General features: G+C 38.9%; 1 protein-coding gene and 1 long non-coding RNA gene across 2 annotated transcripts in view; one reads left to right on the top strand and one right to left on the bottom strand.

The window, feature by feature from the left end:
• LOC100141865 (uncharacterized) overlaps positions 1-22,952 on the bottom strand; it is a 126,196-nt gene that overhangs the window by 74,333 nt on the left and 28,911 nt on the right. The gene's annotated exons all lie outside the window — the stretch shown is intronic.
• On the top strand, positions 4,796-7,325 carry LOC107397604 (uncharacterized). The gene is made up of 2 exons (XR_010333221.1): positions 4,796-5,399; positions 5,454-7,325. It is a non-coding gene; the product is annotated as an uncharacterized LOC107397604 (long non-coding RNA).

Raw genomic sequence — 22,952 nt, 5'->3', positions numbered from 1 at the left:
TCATTTTTTAGTAATAGTTAAGTACCTTTTTTATTTTTTTATGGCAGAAGAGACAAATATACCGGTAGATCAAGCGTTATCGCGACAACGAAATGGAACGACCCCTACAAACCAAGCCAAGACCTGGTGCGCAATAAAAACTTGGTGCTGAATAACGGAGGAGAATGGAGGAGGTAATGAATCAAACGCCATTTACCTCTTCCTCCTTTCTTCGGGAGCGGCTCCAGTTACCGGTAAGTCTCAACACCGTCCAAAGGTATAACAAATGAAATCTTGGAAGAACGTATTTTATATAATAATTTTAAAATTTTCAGAGAACTACATGAGTTGGGCTTCCACCGCTGAATGCCTGTCCGGTGAATACTTCTGACTGAAGCTCACAAAGGGACAACGGTCCAGTTCGCGCAAGAAAATATGTACGGAAACTGGGAAACCCACGACAATGTTGTTACGTATTATAAATTTACGTGTTTGTAGATACAGTTGTAAATCAAATCGGTGCAGGTCAAGTTGAAGATAATGAGGTCTATCCTCCTGGGACCCACTGTCCATTTAAATGGACAATCAGTTTTTCAATCTTAATATTCTTAATATATATTTTAGCGACTTAAAAGCCACAAAACATTATATTGGACATGTAAGTACACATACTTTGCGTGAACTGAGCGCGAACACCTGTTCTTAAATTTGGTTTTTATAGTGGTGCAATGGCGGCGTTTCGCAATCTAACTTACGATGGTAAGTACGCCGTTTATAATCACTTAAATTGATTTTTTGTAAACAATTTATAACAAGTAGTGTGTAATTGATAGTTTAAATTAATTTTAGATCCAAAAATATTATTTTTATGCTTGTAAACAGTCTTAGAATGAATGGTCCATTTTAATGGACACTAGGTTGTTCTTTTCTAATTAAGCATGTTATTTGATAACCTATTATTCCAATTAAATGGACGCTAGGTCATGCTCGTAAGATATTTACATTTTCTTATTTTTTATTTTCAGCAATATTTGGCAATAAGAAATCCCTTAGACCTGGAGTTGATGACGAGAAACTTCTTGAGCTAATAAATGCCGATTGTTCCGACATAGACATATCAGATGAAGAAAACGAATTGGATCCTGAACCTGAAGAAATATTTAACGACGAACTCCAAAATGAGCAAACGGAGGAGGAGGCGGCAATTGATCAAAGAGAAGAAAGGGAAGACAGCGAGGAAGATGATGATGAAGATGATCTACTTCCGTTGAGTGTTGTTCGAGACAATTTACTTGTAGCTCAAGCTCAAAATAGCACCAGCAAGGCAAAGCGGACATCTTGGAAAAGAAAATCCACCTTTACACCTCCTAATTTTGACTGGACCGAACCTGAAAATGACTTTGAAAGACGTCTCGCTTGGACGGCAAAGGATTATTTGTCCATGTATTTCGCGGATGAAGATTTCCAAAAAATTTGCGATTGTACAAATGCCCGATATGTTGAAGTCAAGGGAGTGTCACTAAATTTAACACTACTTGAGATTAAAAAATTTCTTGGGATGATAACCTTGATGTCTTGTTTAAAATACCCACGTATTCGAATGTATTGGGCTAAAACTACTAGGGTTGAAGCTATTGCAAGAAATATGACACGTGATAGGTTTTTTTCAATTATGAGTAATCTAAAGGTAGTGGTTGATGGCGATGTTACTGCGGCTGAAAGGAATTTAGATAAATTTTGGAAGGTCCGTCCTTTAATGAATAAAGTAAAAAATGCTTGTTTAAGTTTACCTAGAGAAAAAACTGTAGCCGTGGATGAACAAATGATTCCATTTACTGGTGTCTGTGCGATGAAACAGTTTGTAAGAGGAAAACCAAATCCAGAAGGTTTAAAAAATTTTGTTTGTGCTGCCCCAGATGGACTGGTAATTGATTTTGAATTGTACCAAGGAAAAAATACATTTTTGGAAGACAATTATAAGAATTTGGGAATTGGTCCATCAGCTGTAATTCGACTAACACAAACATTGCTACCTGGTACACACCTATACTTCGATAGATATTTTACCACTTTACCTCTACTTGAACATCTACACCAACAAAAAAATGTATGGCACAGGAACTATAATGAAGTCGCGCATTCCTTCAGCTGTTCATTTAACCAGCGACAAAATGATGAGCAAAATGGGATGTGGAGCATCGGAACAGTTATTGCGTGAAGACGAAAAAATTATCATTGTTAAATGGTACGATATGAAGCCAGTTCTTCTAGCGTCCACGGGACAGGGAAGTCAACCATACGACGAATGCAAAAGGTGGTCGAAGAAAGAAGCAAAGTACATTCAAGTACCCAGACCTAACATAGTTTCTAAATACAATGAATGCATGGGGGGTATAGATTTGATCGATCGAATGAGAAGTTATTACAGAATACAAGCAAGATGCAAAAAATGGACCGTTAGAGTTATTCTACACTTCTTTGATTTAGCAATGGCCAATTCTTGGATTCTTTACAGACGCGACATTCGCAAGGCAGTCTCCGTCGATGTCGGTCGATTGCTCCAGTGTCAGCCAAGTGACGTGAACAAAAATCTTGAAAGTGACAAGAATAAAAAACTCGAAAGTTTACAAATTCGTTGAAGGGGGCTACAAAAGCCCGCTTCGTGGAAAAATTACTAAACACCCCAACACTGAAGATTTAAACGAGATGCAAGACGACAACTGCAACCGGACCAGACGAGAAAACTTCTACCCAATCTACAAGAAATCAAAAACCGCCTTAAACAACATAGAAATGGACGACGTCCAAACCTATAACAAATTTGCTCCACTTGCAAATCTTCAAGATTACTGTGAAACCAACAACGAAAACTCTTTAGAAGAAACGACCGAACCTAGGCAAAACCCAAAAGTAACCAAAACTATTCCAACCCAAACAAGGAAAACCAAACAACCACCTATAATCATCAAATCTGCAATTACCAAACCATTACAGTTTCATCAAGAAATCAAAAAAATGATGAAAAATCATCAATTTAGGATCCTATACCTTAAAACAGAAACGAAAATCTATACAGAAGAGAAAGAAGCAAGAAACCTAATCATCAACCAACTCAACCACTCAAACATCAGCTTCTACACATTTACTCCAAAAGACGAAAAGATATATAAGTTAGTCCTAAAAGCAGCACCATTTACGACAATTCAAGAAATCGAAACTACATTGGAGGAACATGAAATTTACGACACAACATGTATCAAATTAAAATCAAGGAATGACCACTCCCAATCATTCCTGATCTCCACCCAACGTAAAGAAGACTTAGAGAAAATTCAAAAAATTAAAACCTTGGACCACATCGATATAAAATGGGAACAATACTACAAGAGAAACCTAATTTCTCAGTGTTACCGCTGCTAGGCCTTTGGACATGGAAGTGGAACCTGTAACCTACCTCCCAGATGCGTAAAGTGCGCCGGCAATCACCTCACAGAACAACATCCAGATCCAGTAGACAACCCCAAGTGCGCCAACTGCAGCGGCCCCCATACGGCTAACCACAAAAATTGTCCAACTTATCTAGAAAGTGTTGAGAAAATTTACACCAAAATAAATACACAGGTAAGTGGCAGAAACCAGCAAGCCAAGTTCACCTCGAAATTTAGTAACTCTCATACAACTTACGCGACAATAGCTAAATCAACTCCCCAGACAATTGCAACACTCTCTCAAACCTCACCGCCTAACTTAACACAAACGAAATCCCACTCACCAAATTCAGACAACCCTAATCTTGATGATTTCAAAACGCTTATGAACGAATTAAAAGAAATAAATCAAATCTGCAATCTAAAAGAACTCATCAACATAGTACGACAATTAAAAGCCCAATTAAAAAATGCAAAAACAACCATGGATAAAATACTTATACTAAACGATCTATCTGATAGCCTAAACTTAATATAAATGAATAAAAAATCTATAAAAATTTTATCTTGGAACTCAAATGGAATTATACCCAAAATTGACGAACTAATCCTTACTATTGACAAACATGATATAGATGTAATATTAATACAAGAAGCTCAATTAAACAACCGAAACCCCCCGCCTATTTTTCAATTCACAAAACTAACAAATCAATTCCATCGTGGTCTCATCACATACATCAAAAACTCACTTCCACACCATCAACTAGAAAACACAGGCATCAGCCTTACTGTAGTCATAGACAACAAAATTAAAATAATAAACGCATATATCCCACCAAACTACAACCTTACTACACGTATGCTAGACAACATCCTCTCCCCACCTCCCTACAAAACTTTTCTTTTTGGCGACCTAAATTCTAAACACACCACCTGGAATTGCCAACAAAACAACACAAATGGAAATCTTATACTAAACTATACCGACACAAACAATCTAGAAGTTATATTCCCCATTAATTTACACACACACTTTCCCTACAACATAAACCACAACCCATCCACAATTGACATCGGCATAATTAAAAACTTAAACTGCACTACCCCAATCACACTAGACCCCCTCCCTTCAGACCATCTACCCATATACACAGAAATTAAACTAAACAATCCGATTTCACTCAACCCCAATAACTACAACAAAAATATCAACTAGAAAAAATTTAAAAATATCCTAAAAACGATACCTTCTATAACTAAAATCGACAACAAAGACGAACTAGACCAAGCAGTTCAAAAAATTAACACAAATATCCAAAACGCTATTAAACACTCTTCACAAAACGCTACATCTCAAAACAAGTACATACTTAAACTACCAACAACACTACTAGATGAAATCAAACTAAATAGGAAACTTAGAAAAAGATTAAACACTTACCCCAATAATGCCCTTAAACAACAAATTAACACGCAAACTCAATCGATCCAATCTCAAATCAGTCAAATTAAAACAGAAAACTGGAACAACAAAGTTAAACAAATTACTAACAAAAACAAAAACTCTCTGTGGAACCTTGCCAGAAACTTAAAAAGAAACACAATCAACTACACTCTTCCTCCCCTAATAAATCCAACAGATAACACGAAATTATACTCAAACTCAGATAAGGCAAACATCATAGCACAAGTCTTTCACAAAGTACACACTATGAACAACAGTTTAGGACAGTGTTCTTCAACCTGTGTTCCGCGGAACCCTAGGGTTCCACCCAAAGGCTTTCGGGGTTCCGCGAGTCATTGCTTCAATTCGAGAGACGTCGGCCGCGCCGCTCTTCAGAATGCACATGCGTCAATCGGAGTTTCATGTTGAAACATGTTATCCATTCGCATAGTTGACTTACACTGCACTTAACCTTAATTTTCAAAAATATGTAACTGTACTTGTGGTCGTAGTTTTGTTGTTGTTTTAGGTTTAGACAAGCAAAGGTAAGTTAACTTACAGTTTTAAAATAAATTGTATTTTGTTTGATCCTAACCTAGAATCGTTCAGAAATATGATGCTGAATTGGCTCAAAAGTGGCAAATTGGAATCACAATCCCAAGAACAATCCTCTTGCTATCTTGAAAATTCCAACTGTCTTCCGCCAACATTAGACTCGACAGATATTATTGGAGAAGAAAATAAAGCGGGAACAACAAGTCGAAAAAAACGAAAATATGATGAAGATTACTTGAACTTCGGATTTACTTGGACTGGTGATAAAGATGAGCCAAATGGACTTTGCGTAATATGTGAGCAAGTAGTGAACAACAGCAGTTTAAATCCTGCAAAGCTGAAGCGACATTTGGACACTAAACATCCGACTTTAAAAGGTAAAAGCGAATATTTTAAAAGAAAATGTAATGAACTAAATCAGAAAAAGCATACCTTTGAAAGATATGTTCGTGATGATAATAAAAATCTACTAAAAGCATCTTATTTAGTTAGCTTGCGCATAGCTAAACAAGGCGAAGCTTATACTATTGCTGAAAAATTAATTAAACCTTGTACGAAAGACTTAACTACATGCGTATTCGGCGAAAAATTTGCAAGCAAAGTCGATCTCGTCCCATTGTCTGACACGACGATTTCACGACGAATTGAAGATATGTCATATTTCTGCGAAGCGGTACTAGTAAATCGTTTGAAAAATGCTAAATGTGGATTTACTTTGCAAATGGATGAGTCCACAGATGTAGCTGGATTAGCAATTTTATTAGTATTTGTGAGATACATACACGAATCTTCTTTTGAGGAAGATATGCTTTTTTGCAAGGCTCTGCCAACTCAAACAACAGGTGAAGAAATATTTAATTTACTTAATGCTTATTTTGAAAAACATTCAATTCCTTGGAATTTATGCTATCACATATGCACTGATGGAGCCAAAGCTATGGTGGGTGTTATAAAGGGCGTAATAGCACGTATAAAAAAGCTGGTTCCAGACATCAAAGCTAGCCATTGCTGCCTTCATCGTCATGCTCTCGCTGTCAAACGGATACCAAATGCTTTGCACGAAGTACTCAATGACGCCGTTAAGATGATTAATTTCATCAAATCCAGACCTCTAAATGCCAGGGTATTTGCCCTATTGTGCGATGATTTGGGAAGCTTACATAAAAATCTCCTTCTTCATACCGAAGTAAGATGGTTATCGAGGGGAAAGGTCCTAACGCGATTTTGGGAATTGCGTGATGAAATTCGAATCTTTTTTAATGAACGTGAATTTGCTGGAAAACTTAATGATACTAGTTGGCTTCAAAATCTGGCCTACATTGCAGATATATTTTCATACCTGAACGAAGTTAATCTTTCACTTCAGGGACCAAATTCTACAATTTTTAAGGTCAATAGCAGAATAAACTCGATAAAATCTAAACTCAAGCTTTGGGAGGAATGTATCACCAAAAATAATACGGAATGTTTTGCTAATTTAAACGATTTTTTGGAAACCAGTAATACTGCATTAGACCCGAATTTAAAAAGCAATATTTTGGAACATTTAAATGGCTTGAAAAACACTTTTTTGGAATATTTTCCTCCTACGTGCAACAATATTAGTTGGGTCGAAAATCCGTTTAATGAGTGTGGTAATGTGGATACCCTCCCAATTAAAGAAAGGGAGCAACTGAAAACAACAGAAAAAATTCTGTTTACGTCGCAACAAAAACCAAGTACAGAAATAGACTTGACGCTGAGGATGATATGCGTCTCCAATTAACAACGATCCATCCCGATATTGATAATTTGTGCAATAATAAGCAAGCGCAAAAAAGTCATTAATTTTTATTTTTTATTTTATATATTATTTTATTTGGAATATTTATCTTTTTGTTTAAAGTTTGTTTAAATAAATGCAAATTTAAATCTTATTTAGAGTTTTTATTACCAAAGCACGGGCTCACCTTGTTCGTAACAAGTCAACGCAGCTGTCCCTAAAATCTCATCTGGGTGTATTACTAAATGAAGGGTTCCATAAAAGAAAATATCTCGACAAAGGGTTCCGCCGGATGGCAAAGGTTGAAGAACACTGGTTTAGGAGACCAAGAAACCATAATCAAAACCAATAAAGTTATTAAAGCTTTCGACGCCATAAATCCGCCTACCCCAACAGACCAAATCCCATCAAACAGCGAAATTAATAATATAATATCTAAAATTAAAGCATCCAAGACCCCAGGGGAAGACAAAATTTATGGTGCAATGATAAAAAAACCTCCCTAAAGCAACCCTAGACAGCATCTATACAATACTGAAAACTTCTATTTCACTACAACACTTCCCAAAAAACTGGAAAAACGCTTTAATTATTCCAATCAAAAAACCGAACAAAAATCATTCCCTCCCCTCCAATTATCGCCCCATCAGCTTACTCCCTATCCTCTCCAAAATTTTAGAAAAATTAATCCTCAACAGACTCAAACGCTTTCTAAAAGCCAACAACACAATAATACCCGAACAATTTGGTTTCAAAGATAAGCACAACACAACCCTTCAACTCGGCAGAATTGTAGATACCATTTCCACCTCATATACAAATAACAAAATTTCCACTCTCATATCTCTTGGCATCGAAAAAGCCTTTGATACCGTCTGGCATCAAGGCCTTATTATCAAACTATTAAAATTTAAAATACCCCACTATCTAATAAAAATTATTAAATCATTCCTCGACAACAGAACATTCCAAGTTTCTCTAAAAAACACCCTCTCTAAAAAACACCCTATCCCCGCAGGAGTTCCACAAGGAGCCGTACTATCCCCAACCCTTTTTAATCTATACATAAACGATATCCCACGATCATCCAATACTACACTATCCCTATTCGCCGATGACACTGCATTAATTTCACAGTCATGGCAAGCCAAAATAGCCAACACTAAAATTCAATCGCACCTAGATAAACTCTCACAATTCTATAACAAATGGAAAATTAAAATAAATGCTAGCAAGACCACCCTAACCCACTTTACACACAAGAAAAAATTTAAAACTACGACAATACATATTAACAATTTCCCCATTTCCCCCACTCCCGACACAAAACTGCTAGGACTTACTCTCGACAAAAAACTCACATTCACCAAACATATCAACAACGTAATTAATAAGGCTCAAACAGCCTATGTCACTCTTCTCCCCTTACTAAACTACAAAAGCCCACTCACAATTGAACTAAAAACTTATATATATCAAACATACATATTACCTATCATTCTCTACGCATCCCCAATCTGGTCACCACTCACCAATCAACAAAACATAGACAAAATTCAAAAATTTCAGAACAAAATACTTAGGACGATTACCAATCTACCAAAATATACACTCACAACCGAACTACACAAAACTACTAACACCCTAACTATAAAAAATAAACTTTCTCAAATAAACAAAAAATTTTTTCAAGAACAAATTAAAAAGACAAACCTTACCAAAAATATTGCCAATCTAAACACCTAAATAGAAACTTTAAATTTCGTAAAAAACTTCTATCTTCCTACACCTAAACCAATCTATCACAATCCCCATGAAGGAATCCCTACACAATTAGTTAACCTACATTAAAACTCTAAGCTGGATTCTGCCACTCCCAACCTTACATATCAACTCACATTTACTCTGTTAAACATTTTATATTTTACCATGTATACTGTAGGGTTTTTTACAAACATTTTTTCCCTGAATACAAATTAAATCATATGTACCTTAAATTTTGTATAAATTTACACAACTGGATAAACAAATGTATACACCAGTACAAAATACTATAATAAGAAATATTACACCACTAACCGAAATATTCAGCAATACCTCGATTTTAAAATTGAGTTTTCTACATATTTGCTGTCAGATCAAAACGATTTCTTTTTGGACTTGCCAAGATCTTTGAGTACCAGAGCCAATTCTAAGGGCAGAGTTGACTCACCAAAAGTATGCGATTCTCCAACTTTAAAGAGAAATCGTCATCATTTTCCGGCAATAGCTTCAATAAAAAATTCCGTAAGGTGTAAAAATCAAGATTGCAAAAAGAAAACAAAGTTCATTTGTGAAGCTTGCAACTTTTTTTTGTGCATTACCAGTGAAAGAAATTGTTTTAAAGACTTTCACAAGTAGATTTAGGACTTTTAAAACTGTTTTTATACTTTTTTAGAATCTTTGTTTCTTTGTGCATATTTAATTTTTTGGTAGGAAAGCAACCTTATGTCCACTAAAATGGACAGTTTTTTTTGAAAACCAAAAAAAAAAATAAAAAAACTTATTAAGAAAAGTTATTTCATCTTGCCTTTTAAAATCACCCATAAAGTTTCATGGTGATCTAATAAAAATAACCTCTCTGGGTCCCAGGAGGATATGAAAATTATGCTGCTGGTAAGTAATAACAACAACTTATTAAATATGTGAATTCTTCAATAACTTCATTAATAAAAATGGAGAAAATGAATCATTTGTAAAAAAGTTTAATACTGTCACACAGCAGTATTTGGCAATACGGTTGCTACAACTGCAGGACTGCTGGGCTGGCAGTTTGAGCAACGGTGTTGCAAGTACCACAAAAAACTAGAACACTCGCAGAGGGGAGGAATTGACGAAGGAGCCCTGAGTTAAAATTACGAGGCAGCCGCGTCTCAATTGCGGAAAAAGTCAACTTACTTTTGCGGGTTCCTCTTCCCTTGAGTGCTGTGTCAGACGAAATCCTGATTCCAATTGTACTTACCAACAGGGATGTCGTCTAATAAGTAAGTACCACTTTTTTTTGTATTTAAGTCGTATTTATTAAACATTGAGATAAACTCCCGTCGCTTATTATACGTCCGGACCACCTGAGCTACCCCCAACTCACGCAGGGCGTGACAATACATTAGCGAGACCTATGAGGTTTTCCTTCAAAGATAATGCACCGGAGAATGCAATCGAATGGATACAAGTAAGTGTCTCGTTATGTTTGTAAATTAAATAATTAATTAATGATATTTTTTCGTTTAATAGACTGCAATTCAAGAACTGTTGGCGCATATGGTTAGAGGATCTTCAAGTGATGACTACGTCGGCTTAGTTTTTGAAAATGAAGAATTCCCCGATCGACCTGTTTATATTTCTTTCCGAAAATTATCGCAATACAATGTCGCAATGGTGATGGGAACACTTGCAAATATACTCCAGAGCAATCGTGCGTTCTTTGCAAACGTTTGTCGATACGGGTGGACAGGGTGGGAAAAGAATTTCGTATAGCCAACCGATGGATTAGCCGTAAATTATAAAGATCATTGTCTTAGTAAAAATAGCATATATGTTAATGAAAATGATAACAATATTTGTTTGGCATTAGCACTAGTAGTCACGAGAGAGTATTGCAAAAATAATTTTTAAAGATCCGCTTTACAAAAATTTAAAGGAACAAACGGGAAAAAACTTTTAAAACAATATGTAGAGACGCTGATATCAATTTAGCAAATGAAGGTAATTACACACATGTTGAGAAATTTCAGAAATATTTGGCAAATTATACAGTTATTGTATACGACGATAGAATGGGTCGATGACCCAATTGATGGCTCAAGGAAGGCCAAGTTTAAATTTAATATTTGAGAAGAATCATTTCAATGTGGTTCTAAATACAACCGGCGCGTTTGCGACAGCGTAATTCTGTGATCTTTACCGTGCACGATATTTATGACGTGATCGTCACAAATCTACACGACTGCATAATAAAAGCATAGAACAGCACGAATTTTCATATAATTAATTTCCATAAAATCCTTTACCTGAGAGCTCTTTACTAGTAGAAAAAGCTCTCGAATAATAAGTAAACAGTAAAGAAAACACTACCTTAATTTTTATGAAAATTTTAATATAATTTAAAAAATCATACAGTAGTTTGTAATATTTTAACAACTATTTGCATATTTGGATTTAATGTTTTTTAATATGAAGCAAATAAGAGAAGAACAGTTGTGGATTCCCCAAATGACTGCTACCTCCCGTAGCGGTCATAAACCATTAAATTTGGAATATATTAGCAAAGCACGACAATAACCAGTACTTGGTATTTCCGAAGGTGTTTCTTACCCATTTCGTAAGTGACCGTCGAGCAAAAACAAACATCTTTGAAAGATCATGGGCCGTGAACGTAATCAAAAAGATAGTTGTCTCAAAATTCGCGGGCAAATAATCGGGATTTTGGGAGTGTGGGGTTAGACCATCAAAAATAACCTTGCAAACAGGATTATCGGTAAGTTTATTTTTTTAAATTGTGACTTAACACAAAGTAAACATTTTCATCGAATGATGATTTTTTTAATAGTATAATAGTAACTTTTTTGTTTTTTTATTGCAGAAGAGACAAATATACCGGTGGAACAAGCGTCATCGCGACGACGAAGCGGAACGATCCCTACAAACCAAACCAAGACCTGGTGCGCCAAAAAAAAAACCTGGCGCTGAAGAACAGAAGCGAATAGAGGAGGTAATGAATCAAACTCTATTTACCTCTTCCTCCGTTCTTCGGGAAAGGCTGCAGTTACCTGTGAGTCTCAACACCGTCCAAAGGTCTAACAAATTAAATCTTAGCAAAACGTTCAGAAAATTACATGAGTTGGGCTTCCACCGCCGAATGCCTGCCCGGAGACTACTGCTGACTGAAGCTCAACAGGTCATATTACAGCTAAGATACGTGCAAACCTTAAAAACAACTTTCACGTCCAATCAGATCATTTTCTAAACAGTGTGGAAACGTCCTGTTTGCCGTCTGAAATTCTAAGAAGTATACTTTAGAGAACAAACTTTCTCATAATGACCGCTGCACTTTGGCAGCTACAATTTTACTATATGTTAAACATTTTATAAGAACAAAGAAAATTCAGAAAAATATCGATTGTTGTTCTCATGACCGATAACGTCGAAAAAAATTAAATTGGTAGAAGTGAGAAAGATGAAGCTGAGAGAAAGGCTCGGAATGTAATCAACGAAAAATTTCGTTTAATAAAACCAAGTCTGGTAGCAAGCTTTCATCTTTGGAATAAAATTCACAAACCAGAACTATATCGCGAATAGGTTCTTCTATTGAAACCTTTGAAAACTTTTTAAAAGAAATGGGCATAAGCTTTGAACAAAGAGATATGGGCGAGCATTTATTGAATCTAATTCAAGCAAGGAGAATTCAATATAAGTTACGGCAGTTTTATAAATAATGTTGCAGTTGGTGTTATGAAGAACGGATATAAAAATTTATGTCAAAAACTACTTCATATTATTAAAAATCGATATGAACAATAGTTTTGAAACTGCCTGTGAATGTAAAAATAGATGTCGAAGTTAGAGTAAAGTTTTATATTGCTAGAGAAAATAAAGGTTATAACTCTCTGTGATAATAATATCAATTGTAACGAAGCGTTCGGAATTTTCCTAAGTCTTTAGCCTGCGCGGCTAATATTCACATAAAAGACCTCAAACCCGTATATCAATAATAACCTGTTACAGAGTATGTCGAGCAAACCGAAAACACCAAAAACACCGCCACCACCGACCGAGCCAGGAACGTGTAGTTGTTCGGGGAGTCTCCAGAAAGCCCGTTCTTGGAACTACATCCGTCACCGTTGCCCCAACCGCTTTCCCCATTTCCGCCAACCCCATCACCAGTCCGGGCCCAGAAAATCCGGTAGGCGCTTCTCCGGAAGATGGGGGCAAGCCCACTACTGGCTAGTCCGACCGCTTGGTTGGAATCCCCCAAGACTCCAACAGCCTTCTCACCAGAGCCAACCTCTCCCGTGACACCACGCAAGGAGATCCCATGGTAGGTCTGGAGGGCGCTGATGATACCTTAGGTGCCAATGCCGAAACTGAAGGTGCCACCAGCTCCGGAACCCATCCAGCTTCCGGTCCCGTTATGGACGTTCCGGCCGCCGAGCAACCCGCGGGGAAGGGTCCGGTACCGCTTCCAGATCACTAATCACTAACAATTGAAGGCAATTACTCCGTTCAACAAGCTGCTCAATGCATCTTCCATTCCATCTTTGGAACATACAAAGAGGACTTGAGCATCCTTGAACAGATTACTTCTTGCGGCCCATGGTACACTAGGTCTGAAATGGGACAATGTTTCAAGAAAGGACAAGGAACTCCTAAAGTGGTGACAGTTGATCTAATAAAATTGAATTACTACTCCAAACTCAGTTCCGCAAATCAGACCGGACTTTTAACTTCCTCATACAGTCAGTCATACAGTAACTATTTCAGTAGTGTGTATAATCAGTCCAAGCAGACTGTAAACAAAAACGATGCTTCCTCACCGATTAATAACATCACGGTCTCTATAGATAACATTACTGAAGAAGAAATTTTCCAAGCGTTAGTACGGTCTAAAGATTCGTTTACCTCTGGTGTTGATGGGATTCCAAGTTTCCTCGTCAAAGACTGTGCTCATATTTTTGTCAAACCTCTTTTTTATTTATTCAATCTTATTGTTAAAACCTCTACTTTTCCTGCAGTTTGGAAAAAATCTATTATTTGTCCGGTATTTAAAAAAGGTGATATTTCTGATGTTCATAACTATAGACCCATCGCACTGCTATCTAACTTTGCCAAAATTTTTGAGACTGTATTATACAGAAGAATTTACCCAAACATCAAACACATTATAACGCCTATTCAGCATGGTTTTATGGAGAAACGGTCTACAGTGACAAATTTGTTACATTTCACTCAAGATGTCGCTGTGAAGCTAGATGTAAATGGGCAAGTCGACGTAGTGTACACGGACTTTCAGAAGGCGTTTGACCAAATGGATTATTTTATACTTCTCGATAAATTACGGCGCATAGGTTTCAGTAGCTTCCTGCTTGATCTCTTAACTTCCTATCTTGTTAATCGTGAACACTTTGTTAGATACAGGAACTGTTTATCTTCTAGCTTCGTTCCAACTTCCGGAGTGCCGCAAGGCTCAAATTTAGGTCCTTTACTTTTTCTATTATTTATAAACGATATTACTGCAGCAGTAACTTGTAACAGTCTTCTATTTGCTGATGACCTTAAGCTTTATAATATCATAAAAACCGGTAATGATTGTCAAGTCTTGCAGAATAACATCAACAATCTCCTCCAGTGGTGCGAAGCTAATAGGCTAAACCTAAATATATCTAAATGCTTTATTATGTCTTACACAAATAGGAAAATTCCGATCATGTATAGTTATAATGTTAGTGGTCACATTTTACAAAGAACAGACTCATTTAAAGATCTAGGAGTTACCTTTGATAACAAACTTTTATTTGTGAATCATATTACAAATATTATTAATAGCGCGTATAAAACTTTAGGATTTATTTATCGCAACTGTAGAGAGTTTACTAATTTAAGAGCCTTAAAAGTCTTATTTTTTGCCCTTGTACGCTCCAAGTTAGAATATTGTGCAATTATTTGGTCACCTATATATGCCACACACATAAATAGTATTGAATCAGTCCAAAGAAAATTTTTGAAACTGCTGTGGTATATTTCTTTTAAAAATTACCCCGATAGGGGATGTGACCAACTAGTGCTTTTAAGGACATTTAATATCAATTCTCTAGAAGTTAGGAGAATTATCTCAAGTATTGCATTTTTACATAAATTACTAAACAACAAGATTGACTGTATTGCTCTTGTTAATAAGATAATTTTTCTGGTTCCTAGAATTAACTCACGGCATCCCATGACTTTTTACAGTTGCAGTTGTAATACGAATGTTCTATTAAAATCACCTTTATATGTAATGTGTAGTAATTCTAACAAAATTAGCAGTAGTTGTGATATTCATTTTCATTCATTTAATTACATTAAAAATCATATAATTAGTTACTTTAGTGGCTAGATAAAATTTAGTTTTAGTTCTTGTTTCTTAATTTATTATTATAGTATTATTATTAGTGTGTTTTAGTTTATTTAAATTATTAGTTTTTGCTTGCAGCACGATCGTTAAGTTTAAGTTTATTTTCTGTAATTGTGTGTTTCACCTGTTGAAAATAAAATAAATATTATTATTATTGTTATTATTATTAACTAATGGCGGCCACCGATGGGTCCTTCTGCCTCCACGCCCAGATAACGGATTCGGCGACTTTGGCATCCGGCGATTGGAAAACTGATGTCACTTAAGTGACATTTTGAAAGAAAGACCCCCCTCTTTCTTACACCCCCCTGTAACGAAGCGTTCGGAATTTTCCCAAGTCTTGTTACCAGCCCCAACCAATCCGCGAGTCGCTCTCGAGAGCCTTCTGGGTTTTCCCCGCAATTCTGCGAAAAACCCCTCAATACGAATTACCGCTCCACCCACACTCACCCCTTGTGAGCCCATTGGATGTCGGCTAAGGGTTGTTTAACATAAAACGAGCCACCCTTAGCCACACCAAGTCAGTAATCAATCAGTCATGAAGTGAGTCTAAGTCAGTGAGTGTTCAACCTGTACTCATTCCCTTCTAAAACCACGCTGGTCTCTGCGATGGGCGCTATCGACCCTCCACCAGCTCTTCCTTTCTTCCCTTGTCTCATTTAATGCTTACTCAGTAGTTTCATTCCGACCAAACCCCGAACTTTTCAGTTCGTAACTTCAAATGAAGTTTCATACAAGTAACGACCATTGTTACCGCTGCTACGCTGAGCTGCGCCACAAGGGCCAAAAAGCTTCGCGGTAACAATTTGGCGCCCGACACGTGGGGCTGTTTCGACGTCGGAGACGCCGACTTATCCACTACCCTTACCCTCATGCTCTCCAAGTGATGCCCAGTACTCGTGCTAGTGCAACATTAAACCAAATCAACGCCATGGACGCCCTGACCGAAGCCATTCGCGAGCTTATTCAAGCTCAAATCGACGCTGCAAGAGCCCAAACTCAGTTCCATGAGTCGCTCCGGACCAACAACGAAACTCCAGCACCGCAAGAACCCTTGCCACTACCAGAGTTTTTCGGCGAAAATCACGAGGACCCACAACGATTCCTGGACACATGCCTCCTTCGAATCAACAACGACAACCAGGAGATTCGCCTTCAGAGAATCGTTTCACAACTCCGGGGGCCCGCCAAAGAGTGGTGGAGACTCAACGGATCGCTCATTCCCACATACGAGGATTTCACCGCCGCTTTCCTGAACCGATACAACGGGGTGAGTCATTTGTTTAAACTCAAAGCGTCACTCTACGGCGACGGTCAACGAAACGAAAACGTGGAGCATTTTCTTCGACGAAAATGGCTCCTAGCAAAGCGAGTAGCACCCGAACTGCCGGAGTCGCAACTGGTGCGACTCACAGCCGGGTTGCTGACACCGGAACTCGCTGCGGCTAGCGGAACTGTATTTCCGCAATCGATGAACGATTTTATCGAAGCCATGATCCAAGTAGAGGAAAACAGAAAGCGTTTACCCTCGAACCACACTCGGCAGCCCCCTTCGCTACCAAAGTGCCGTTTTTGTCCCGGCTTTCACTTTCATCGGGACTGCTCTGCGAAACCACGAACATTTTCGTCGGGAAACGAAAATGGGGCCGTCGCCAAGGCTCAGCCCAAAGCCATGTCGTCCGGTCCCCAGCAGTAAACTTCGCCGAGGCCAAACCTCAACCCCTACTGGAAGAGGGGCCCCAAAATCTGCTTCCAGTGGCGCCCAACTTTTCAAAACAAAAATCCGCGACAGTAAACAGTGCGCCCCCTGAACCGAAATTCGAAACGCAGCCCCATCCACGTCATTCTCCACGTGCCGCCGGCTCTACCGCAGCCCCCACGTCGAGAGCACCCGTTTTCACGCGCACCGTTGGCTCTGACGCAGCCCCCATGCCGAAAACAACCGTTTCCTTGGACAAGGAAACAACTGCTGCGATTTTCAAATCTATCATCGAGGCCGTAACTGTCCCAGTCGCTAAACTAACTCCACGCAATAGCAGCCCCCTTGCTGCTACAACCACTACGAATCAAGGCTCAACCGCAGCCCCAAAAATTCGCGAAACCGAAGGTTCAACCGTAACCTCAACACCAGCAACCGAATTTCGACCTGCCTCGGAGGTACAGCCCCCTATGAACACGACCGTTTCGGTCCAAACCGCTGTCGCCGGCGCCGTTGGCTCGCACGTAGCCTCCACGCCGAGGACAACCGCTTCCTTGGACAAGGAGGTACTGGCTGTCACTTCCGAAACCACGACTAAAGCTCGTCAGGTACCGAACAACCAGGTGTTCTACCACAGCAAAGCCCTCGAAAAAGGGACCCCAAAACGCCATGACAGCCCCCTTGCTGCAAAAAGCGAAGACACTGCGACATCAACACCGCTCCAAGTAAGTGCGTGCCCCGCCAGTGTTTCAATAGACATGCCAAGACACGATAAAGAGATTGCCGAAGACGAAGCCCCCATCGAAGAGCCTCCACCTGAACCACCACCTGAGGTCGACAAACAAGATGGAATTTCCCAGGAGAAAATCCTAACCATAGCAGAAGAGGTCCGACAGGCTCAGATTAGCGATGCCTTAACCCGACGGTTGATTAACCAGCGCCGAGACATGGAGGAAAACCCCCCCGAAGGCAACGGTTGGCAAAGTGGATTCTACAAAAACTATTGCATCGACAATGGCTACCTGTGCCGTCGCCCTAAGAACACGCTCTACGTACCAGCTGGCATTAAGGAGCGCGTGCTCTTCGAACATCACGACGCAACATTAGCTGGACACCCTGGGGCTGACGAAAGTGAGCGCCTAATTCGGAATAATTTTCACTGGCCCTCCTTGAGACAAGACGTGCGAGACTACGTGAGTACATGTTTACTATGCGCGCGGTTCAAAAAACGCCCCAATCAAACCCTTGCACCGTTACGACCGCGTCGCCCCCAAAGGCCCTTCGAAACCATCGCCTGCGATGTCATGGGGCCTTATCCCATCACGCCCAGGGGCAATAGGTTCATTGTCACAATCACGGATCTATTTACTCGATGGGTCGAAGCGTACCCAGTACAAGAAGCCAGTGCGAAAACTATAATAACAATCTTCGACAAGGAAGTTTTTGCCCGGTTTGGCTACCCCAAGAACATCATCACGGACAACGGCCCCCAGTTCACAAGCAGCAGATGGACAAAAGCATGCCAACGTTGGGGATGCCAACCATGGACTACCGCCACCTACACGCCCCGGCAAAACCCTACGGAAAGGCGTAATCAGGAGCTCAAAAAGCTTCTTAAAATCCACCTACATCAGAAATCCCAACTCGATTGGGATATCCAACTTCCGGGTATCTTGTTTACCCTACGAAAACGAAGAAACGCAGCCACGGGGCAACCACCGAGCCAGCTGCTCTACGGGGTGGAACTCCAATTCCCAGGCGAATGGGATGGCCCAAAAGCGAGAGAAGCGCGGCCCGAACCTGAAGCTCTTCGCCAACAAGCGCGAAGGCACCAAGAACACTACGTGGCGCGAAAACTCGATGTGGAACCCCCACATCATCCACCACCCACCTACGAACCTGGCGATCAGGTTCTTATTCAGTTCTTACCGCTGGGAAGCCAGCCGTTCGCGTCCAAATGGAGAGGTCCATTTCCAGTCATCCAAGCGCTCGGAGATGGCGGCATGTACCTAGTGGACTCCGACCCTAAACCAACCAAGGTCCATGTAGACCGGATGCGACCCGCGCCCTTGGCTCGATAAAGACAATATTTTATTTTCTTTCCTGTGTATATAAACCCGCGAGTGAGTGTAGGATAATTACGTAATTAGTCTAAGTTAATTATAAAGTTTGCGGTAACTATTTCTGTAAATACTCGTTAAGGTTAGCTATCTGGCAACGGGCTACGCTAGAAGCTAAGCGGTACGCCTGCGGCTACCATTTTTCATTTTTCACCATGTCTTTTACATTTATTTCGTGCAATTATTGTTGTGATTTTATTTTAACATTTATGTACATTGTTCTTATAAAATAAACACGAGACATTCCTCTCCGCCTCTCCGCCAATAACCCAGAATGCTCCGAGCCCGTCTCGCGTCTCAAACCGGGGGCGACTTGTTACCAGCCCCAACCAATCCGCGAGTCGCTCTCGAGAGCCTTCTGGGTTTTCCCCGCAATTCTGCGAAAAACCCCTCAATACGAATTACCGCTCCACCCACACTCACCCCTTGTGAGCCCATTGGATGTCGGCTAAGGGTTGTTTAACATAAAACGAGCCACCCTTAGCCACACCAAGTCAGTAATCAATCAGTCATGAAGTGAGTCTAAGTCAGTGAGTGTTCAACCTGTACTCATTCCCTTCTAAAACCACGCTGGTCTCTGCGATGGGCGCTATCGACCCTCCACCAGCTCTTCCTTTCTTCCCTTGTCTCATTTAATGCTTACTCAGTAGTTTCATTCCGACCAAACCCCGAACTTTTCAGTTCGTAACTTCAAATGAAGTTTCATACAAGTAACGACCATTGTTACCGCTGCTACGCTGAGCTGCGCCACAAGGGCCAAAAAGCTTCGCGGTAACAGTCTTTAGTCTGCGCGGTTCAAACGCATCCCCCTCCAAATTTCATCACGATGTTTACATTCGTGCCTGGCCCGAACGGTATAAAAGGCGAGCTCCGTATACGATTCTCAGGTTTTACAGCGCAATTTGCATGCGTATCTGGCAGGCTATTTTGCGCGAACGATCTTTACTTCATATTAAAAATGCCAAGACGTTTACAACAACGTGAATCCTCTCTTGATATGCGGGGAAAAATTGTTGGCATGGCCGCGGCAGGATTGTACACCAGAGAATTGCTGAACAAGTAAGCTGATCGGTAAGTTAAATTTTGTTTAGTTAATTTTCTTTAGTGCTTAGTATAAGGTCTAAGCATTAACTATACTAAACGACGACTTATCGAAAAATGTTCGATACGCTTCCATGTGGATATAGATAACTTTTTATGTATTAGCCTTAGTCTTGATTGTAAATGTGTATATGTATGTTTGTAAAATTTGACTGTTATTTATTAAATATTATTTGCAAGCTATTTGGATTGTTTTCTTTTTCATCCGAAGAACACCCTCCGCGAGTCAGACGACGATCGGATGTCCGCAGCTGTAAGGGGAATTGAAGAGTAATTTTATATATAATTAACATAGAATTTATATTTTATTAATAAATTTTATATTATTATTTTTGTTGTTTCATTTTATCCTTAAAACACCATTCCTAATTAATTAATTCATCAATCAATCAATTAAGGGAGAGTTCCAGCGGTCATTAAAAAGCAATTAAGTATAATAACCTCATTAGCACTAATTACCCCCACTAATGTACCGCATGTTCTATGCTCTTTTCTGAATACATTAATGCATCCGTAAAATTAAAGGTTGGTCACCTTTGGTAACTACCGATAAAGACAAAAATGTATATATTCGTAATACGAGGAACGGGAAGGTATAAAACTCGATCCAACTAGAGTTTCAAAAAATTCCGGTCTAAAATTTTGAGCGAAAATAATGTTAAACAGCTTTTGGGGAAAGTTTGGACAAAAAAAAAACCTTAAAACAAACTGACATAATGATTGATCCTCATCAGAATCATTCACAATAGTTGTATATACTATATACAATTATTGTATATAGTATATTTATTAGTCATTAACGAAGATGTTATTCTGGCAACATGGGAACGTGTAGAGGAGGATATAGCACCCATAAAAACGGTAAATGTAGCTCTTGGATGCTACACAACGCGGTGTGCGCGTAGAATTATATCGGGTTCGTCAAGTTTTACACTCAGGCACTTTTCACGTCTTTGTAATTTATCTAAAATTCTAAAAAAAATCGTATGTGATTTTATTGTATAGAAGAACGATTTGACCAAATGATTACTTGTGTGTTTTTTTACCGGTGTGTTTTTTCACTTTCGCTTAGTTAACTATAGTCTAATGTTAACGATCTTTGGTCCATAGGTGTATTTTGAAGTAGTGCATCGAAGTGCCTAATTAAATTTTTGAGAAAATGTGTCGTTGATTTTTAATTTCTATTTTGATATTGGGGCAGCTTTTTTCCCATGAATTTTGGTAGAATTGTAAATCACTTCCACAAAAGTTCTCCATCAGGGTGGTGGTTTTCAAAAATTTATTACATTTGTCGTAAAATTGGCACGCAATCATTACTGGGTCTGAAGGTTGAGGCAGCTAGTAAGAACTTTTCAGGCCCGGATTATTTTATCAGTTTACTGTAAATGGAATGTTAATCTTTTCGCAGAAATAGGGTAAGCGTCACATTTAGGGTTGGAACAAACTTTCTAATTCAGGTAAATTATCTTACCTTTACGGTACAGAAACATCAGACGTTTCACAATTTCGAATAGCGATTACCTATCGATCCTTTGCGTGACATTGATTTTTAGAGTTTTTTTTAATTTTAGTGATTTGATGTAGTTAGTTTTGTGTTTATTTTAGTGTTTTAAAAGTGAGTGCGTGTTGATTAACGCTTTCTAAAGGTATGTAACACAATTTTTATTCTTATTGGGCAATTAAAAATGATTCATTTTTAGTTACTGAAAATGCCGTTTCAATATTCGTATTTGGAAAAGCTTGACATGGTTTTAACCTGCCTTGTGTGAGCAATTATTGGAAACAGAAAGTTTTCAACATAAAAAAAGAAATACGAAAATGCACCCGTGACTCAACCAGGCTATTGTGGTAAACATGGTGGACAACAACCCCACAATGAGCACCAGTGAAATAAGCCTTGCGACCGCTATCGGTCAATCCAGTGTAAACAGAATTTTAAAGAGACACAAATTTCATCCGTACCACCTACAGCTTCACCAAGAGCTCTACGGCAATGATTTTGAAAATCGCATTATTTTTTGTAAGAAGAGCAGAGTCGCGCCGATGAAAATTTTTTTAAATGTTTTGTTTACGGATAAATGCACATTCAAAAAGAATGGGCAAGTAAACAAACATAATCTGCGTTATTGAGCAGTGGAAAACCCACACTGGATGCGCCACGTAGCGACACAAAATTATTGGTCGCTAAAGGTCTGGGGTGGCATAATTGATAATAATGTGGTAGGCCCACATTTCTTCGAAGGTCATCTAACCGTCAAATGTCAATTGGCCAGCTCGATCTCCGAATCTAACGGCGCCAGATTTTTTCCTGTGGGGGACCGTGAAGGAAATGGTGTATCGGGAAGCACCCACGACCATTGAAGACATGAGGGAACGCATTCAAAACGCCTTCACCGAAATGAATGAGTTAAATCTTGCCGCAAGGGTTCATGCAAATTTTAAACGAAGAATTCGTTTATGTTTAGACCAAAATGGTCATCAATTTGAACATTTGATGTAATTTTTAAATAAAACAATTTTTAACACGCTAGTTGTAAAATTTGTGCAGTCATTACTGTTATTGGGGTAGGTAGTGGGTCCTTTTGTGGCGCAGATTTATTACTACTCAATCTTGTCCCTCATAAATTAGACTGAAATTTCCGATGAATAATATCAAAATGGCTATTAATCCAATTCTAACGATTTTTTTCAAGTCAAATTTTTGCAGAATAA

The sequence above is a fragment of the Tribolium castaneum genome, chromosome 2, assembly GCF_031307605.1.
Source record: "Tribolium castaneum strain GA2 chromosome 2, icTriCast1.1, whole genome shotgun sequence".
Taxonomy (NCBI): domain Eukaryota; kingdom Metazoa; phylum Arthropoda; class Insecta; order Coleoptera; family Tenebrionidae; genus Tribolium; species Tribolium castaneum.
This window is presented reverse-complemented; position numbering and strand designations above follow the sequence as displayed.